The following is a 6,328-nucleotide window of genomic DNA, read 5'->3' as shown; positions in this document are numbered from 1 at the left end:
AGGAAAGGAGAGGAGAGGAGAGGAGAGGAGAGGAGAGGAGAGGAGAGGAGAGGAGAGGAGAGGAGAGGAGGAGGAAAGGAAAGGAAAGGAAAGGAAAGGAAAGGAAAGGAAAGGAAAGGAAAGGAAAGGAAAGGAAAGGAAAGGAAAGGAAAGGAAAGGAAAGGAAAAATGAAAGAGAGAGAAAGAAAGGGACTTGGTGGGAGCCTGTGTAAACAACTGTCAACAGCCTCCAAGTGTCCAAGTAGGGAGGTTTCATCTTTGTGGCACCTGATATTCAACATCTGCTATGAGAACATTTCCTTATCATTCTCTCCTCTGGTGACCCCCTTTTTCCTCTCAACTCTCTGGCCACTGTTGGTCCACCATTGTCAAGCCAGGCACACATACAAAGGCAGGAATTTTTAAAACCACACATGTACCTGTGGCGCTACCAGGAACTGTCCTAAGCACTTAGACACTTGAACCATCCCCACCCTGAAAAGCAGTGGATAAAGGTCAGACACAGAAGGGACTGCACTGGCTGTAGACTGTGGTGACAGCTCCATGTGAGAACTGCAGTTCTCTTCACTGAGCACTGGTCCCTGTGTCTGCTGTAGAGCTAACCTGAAGGTGTCCTAATGACCTGAAAGGAAAGTGACACTGAGTTGGCCCGGCTGGTCAGTCTTGCCAAGCTTTAGCTCCAGACTAGCCGACTACAGGCTGGCCAAGCTCCCTACTTCTGTTTGGCCTTCTCGGTGGTCTCCTCTGGCTTGCCCTAAGCATTTATCACTCAGCAGGAGCATTCTCCCGCACAGCTCCTTTCCCTGGACTTCCAAGAAGCCTGAGCGTCACCTCAGTTTTAACTACTTTCTTTAACTATGATTTGCACCAATTATATAGGCTGCTGATTCTGTGTTCTGTGCCTACAGAGCAGACACCTGGGCTCCAGACACTGCCAGCTTAGGACAGGCCCCACAAGCACCTTATACCTTGTGTTTCTAAAACTGAATTTATGACTTCCATCTCCCGCCTTCCTCATATGTTCTTTCTGGTCATGACCCTGGATCTCCCTCAGTTCACTCAAACATGCTTGAAAGCCAAAATCATCAAAGGTATCTATGTTTCTTTAAACACTTCTTTGGAGCACTGCAGGGATGACTGTGAATCATACTCCCTCTTTTGAAAGACTAACTTTATCACTGGCTTGCAGGTGTGGCCTATGTTTATTGTTCTCACTCGAGTACTGATCTCATAGGTAGGAGTACTGGCTATGTCCACATCAGCTTTCTGAGTAATCTCCTCCACAAATCCTTGTTTCTCACTCGCAGTGCTTCTCTCACCTGAACTGCTGTAATCCAGCATCCCTTGTTTAGCTTCTTCTAATTTCCTCGAAAGTATTTTTTGTTTCATTGGGGTTTTTTTGTTGCTAGTAAACATTTAAATTTTTTTTGTTGAAGTAATAAACATCTGCTATAGACATCTTGGAAAAATATTGTTACAGATGTTTGTTGTTAGTGTAAGTATGTATATATGTGTGTATGTATTATGCATTACAGCCATTTTCCCTCAATAGGCATACCTCCTTATATGGAAAGGATTATATTACACACATTCTTGTATGTCCTATTTTTTTGTTTGTTTGTTTGGTTTTTTTTTTGTTTTTTCGAGACAGGGTTTCTCTGTGTAGCCCTGGCTGTCCTGGAACTCACTTTGTAGACCAGGCTGGCCTCGAACTCAGAAATCCGCCTGCCTCTGCCTCCCGAGTGTATGCCCTATTTTTAAAATTAGTCTTGTGAATAATTTTTATGTCAGTAGGTCTCTTTGTTTTTATTATTAATGAAAATGTACCATCTTATTATTAGCACCATTAAGTTTCTATATTTCCTAATCTTACAAAAATACACTGTAATAAACATCTTTATCCATGTTTTTCCCCTAGGGGATCAGAAAAGCCAAAGATGCTGCCTACTTTTAAAACTCTGAAGCTGTCACGAAACACTCTGACAGAAGGGCTTGATCCTACTACATTCCTACTGTGAGTGATCACTGTAATGTGCAACTTAGATTATTGCTGAAAACTGGGAAGAAAGTTATAGGTTCAAGTACATAAAAGCAGAGAAGGCTCAGAAATAAGGCATCCATACACACTCAGGCCAATGTCTCCATTATAGAGTTCAGTTCCCAGCATCCACACTGGGCGGCTGACAACTGCCTGTTACTCTAGTTCCAGGGCATCCAACGCCCTCTTCTGGCCTCCTTGGGCACCTGAATGTATATACTCATAGCAGGGTAGTTGTACGTCAACTTGACACAAGCTAAATTCACCTGAGAGGAGGGAATCTTAATCAAGAAAATGCCCTACTGGAAGCATTTTCTTAATTAGTGATGGGGGAGGGCTCAATCCATTGTGGGTGATATCAGCCATCCCTGAGCTGGTGGTCCTGGTTTCTATAAGAAAGCTGGTTGAGCAAGCCATGAGAAGCAGGCCAGTAAGGAACACTACTCCATGGCCTCTGCTCCTGCCTCCAGGTTCCTGCCTTGTGCATGTTCCAATCCTGACTTCCTTCGATGATGAATTGTGATGTGGAGGGGTAAGCGGTGAGCCAAATAAACCCTCTCTTTCTCAAGTTGCTTTGGTTCTAGTGGTCTACCACAAAAATGGTAACCCTAAATAGGACATACAGAGGCAGGCAGGCACATACACATACATGTAGATAAAAAAAATTTTTAATGCAGCCGGGCAGTGGTGGCGCACGCCTTTAATCCCAGCACTTGGGAGGCAGAGGCAGGTGGATTTCTGAGTTCGAGGCCAGCCTGGTCTACAGAGTGAGTTCCAGGACAGCCAGGGCTACACAGAGAAACCCTGTCTCAAAAAAAAAAAAAAAAAAAAAGAAAGAAAAAAATTTAATGTGAAAATACAGCCAAGTTTAGTGGTACAGGCCTATATATCCCACCTACTTGGGAAGTTAAGGTATGATGATTGAAAATTCAAGACCTGTCTGGAATAAAGAGGGCTTTTAGTCCAGTCTCAGCCACTTAGTGAAATCTGTCTCAAAAGAAAAGAATTTAAAGGGGGTAGGATATAGCTCAATAGTGTTTGCCTATATGTATGCACGAGTCCCTGTGATTAGGCCCCCAACCCAAATTAAAATAATCCAATTTTGATTCTTAAGGCAAACAGCATGTAAGACCAAGGACTTTCATTTTCTACACATGACTAAGTATTTAATAGCTTCCTTCATTAATTATTAAGGGTGATTAAGCATTTATGTTCACAGGGAAAAAGAAGTACTGCCAAGTGTTTAAAATGCTGGATTGCTCAGGAAGTTTGGCAATGACGCTAATTTTCTGTTGCACATGTGAGAACATGGGTTGTGGGAGTTTCCAGCATTTCAGAAGAATCTTTTTGCCTTCTCCACTGCTGTTTCTCCCCTTCCTCCCCACGTCCTCCTTTAGTACTTCAGTGTTGTGAGTATCCATCACAGCTCTCTTCTGTGTGTTAGTTCACATGTCAAATAACTTTGTTTTCCTATTTTTGAACATTCTGTTCATGCATAAATGCCATGATATTCTTACTTAGGCCTCTTTCTCTCTTCTCTCTCCCTCTCCCTCTCCCTCTCTCTCTCCCTCTCTCTGTGTAATCCTAGCTGTCCTGGAATTCACTATATAGACCTGACTGGCCTCAAACTCACAGAGATCCACCTGCCTCTGCCTCCTGGACTTAAAGTGCTAACGCTAAATAAAGGTGTGCTACCATGCCTGGCTTCTCTCTGGTCTTCTGTTATTACCAAGTTCTGAGCCAGCCTAGGGAGAATGGAGGCAGCAGGTATAGTTTAGGGTCCTTTGACCCCAGTAAGTTGGAACCAATAGTCTGAATGACTCAAAATATCCCTTCCCTGAAACTAGGTCAGTTTATTTATAAAGAAGTCTGACCCCTAAGATGATCAGGTGTTTGGGGGAAGGAAGGAGCCAAAAGCAATCTTTCAGGAAGGTGATAGGGGAAGGTCAGAGACTTGTCCTTTATTCTACCTTGACTTCAAAAACACAGTTCTTAGGTGACAGGAGAATATATGCGGTACTTTGTTTAACATTAGCAGGGCTAATTCGGCTGTGTTGAGAACTGTAATAATACCGCTCAGTACTGGGATGGGCTATCTGCAGTCTCTGGCCAGCAGAGTCACTATAGTGTGGATCTGAAGATGAAAGACTAGTAGGAAAGATAAGCAAGGCCTTCCTATCCCAGTGCCTATCCAAGGAAATAGAGATATCTGCAATTTGTTCCTGCTATCAGGTCAATCCGGCTTCTTCCACCTAGCCTGAGAAGTTATGCTTCTAAAACATCTATGATTACTTTGACAAACAGCCTAGGAGAGGAGATAAAGTCTGATTTCAGCCAACCCAGCTTGCATTTCAAGAGGTTCTTAACAGAAACTGCCTAAGAAAGGACTGTTGCACAGCACATCAGCACATTTCCACTCTTTCATCTAGAAAAAGGAGAGAAGATTGGCTAATTAATCCTACTCAACTGTACACATTTCTACTGCCAAGAGGAGCAGTTACTCACCAACAGACACTAGAAACACCCACACGCAAACAGACATGTACAGTCAGGTCCTTGTCAGGCATTCCCAGCTTGCCATTCCACTCACAGAAACCTCTGGTTGAAGTATTCCCAAGCACTAGAACAGGCCTCCACTCAATAGCAGAGGGTTTGTTGTTGTTGTTTTAATTTTGTATTTTCTTTTATGTGTATAGATGTTTTGTCTGCATGTATGTCTTTGTACCACGTGACCAGATGAGGGTGTCATAGCCCCTAAAAATGGAGTTACACATAGTTGTGAGCCGCTGTGTGGGTGCTGGGAATCAAATATGGGACCTCTGGGAGAGCAGCCAGTGCCCTTAACCACTGGACCATATCTCTGGCTCCAAACAGCAGAGTTTTATATAGTTTTATATGCAATAAAATTACAAGCAACCATGATTTACAGATAGATATATTTACAGCATTTTTTTTTCTTGGATCACAGAAAAGATAGAATACCCAACGATAGAGGGAGAGAGAAGGAAGGGAAAGTCAAGTGTAGCTGTGCATGCCTGTCATCCCAGTGTTCAGAGGCTGACAGAGAACTGTGAAGAGGAGGCCAAGCTGAGTGATGTAATGAATCTGAGGCCACCCTGTGCTACACAGCAAGACAGAGAGAGAGAGAGAGAGAGAAGGGGGAGGAGGAGGAAGAGAAAGAAACTAAATGAAATCAGGCTAAAAGTAAGCAAACATTTTAAGAGATAATGTGAATGGTTTATTCCAGTACTGGATTGTTTCAGCTAGTGAGCATAATCTATGTTAAACATTGCTCTGCCCCATTGTTTAATTCAACACAGTCATTGCACATGTTCTATGTTAGTCATGGTTCTAAAGAAAGAGAACAAAACACAAGAAAATTTCCTCCTTCTTGGAGTTTACCTCTCAGTGGGGATAGCTTATTTCATTGTCCCAATAAGAAATGGAGATTGGGTGTCATCCTTGCACAGGGGCCATGCTAATCTTCTCTGTATTGTTCCAATTTTAGTATATGTGCTGCCGAAGTGAGAGAGGTGGAACAACAATATGAACTAACCAGTACCCCCGGAGCTCGTGTTTCTAGCTGCATATGTATCAGAAGATGGCCTAGTCGGCCATCACTGGAAAGAGAGGCCCCTTGGTATTGCAAACTTTATATGCCTCAGTACAGGGGAACACCAGAGCCAAGAAGTGGGAGTGGGTGGGTAGGGGAGTGTGTGTGGGGGGAGGGTATGGGGGACTTTTGGGATTTGAAATGTAAATGAAGAAAATACCTAACTAAATAAAAAAAGAAAAAAAAAAGAAACACACACACACAAAGAAAGAAATGGAGATTGGAAAGTCAGGAGTGTCTAAGGTACAGTCCAGTGGCAGAATGTGTGCTCAGCATACACAAAGCCCTGGTTTGATCTCTGGCAGCAGAAAAGAGAGTGAAGAATGAAATGAGAATGAAATGAGAAGAGAAGAGGAAAACCATACATAGAAACAGAAAAACAGGGTCAGCCGGGCGTGGTGGCGCACGCCTTTAATCCCAGCACTCGGGAGGCAGAGGCAGGCGGATTTCTGAGTTCGAGGCCAGCCTGGTCTACAAAGTGAGTTCCAGGACAGCCAGGGCTATAAAGAGAAACCCTGTCTCGGAAAAAAAACCAAAAAAAAAAAAAAAAAAAAAGAAAAGAAAAACAGGGTCAAATATATAGGACAGAAAAAACACTGAGGGATCTTTGAGTTTTGCTCCAGTTGCTGTAATAACACAGTGACTTGGGGAGGAAACAGCTTATTTCATCTTAAAGC

At 43.1% G+C, this 6,328-nt stretch overlaps 1 pseudogene; it reads right to left on the bottom strand.

Annotated features, from left to right (window-relative positions):
• Positions 1-5,474: 5,474 nt before the first annotated feature.
• On the bottom strand, positions 5,475-5,570 carry LOC115031475 (U6 spliceosomal RNA; annotated as a pseudogene).
• Positions 5,571-6,328: the final 758 nt, after the last annotated feature.

Source organism: Mus caroli, unplaced genomic scaffold (assembly GCF_978045245.1).
Source record: "Mus caroli unplaced genomic scaffold, Mus_caroli_1 scaffold_7, whole genome shotgun sequence".
Taxonomy (NCBI): domain Eukaryota; kingdom Metazoa; phylum Chordata; class Mammalia; order Rodentia; family Muridae; genus Mus; species Mus caroli.
This window is presented reverse-complemented; position numbering and strand designations above follow the sequence as displayed.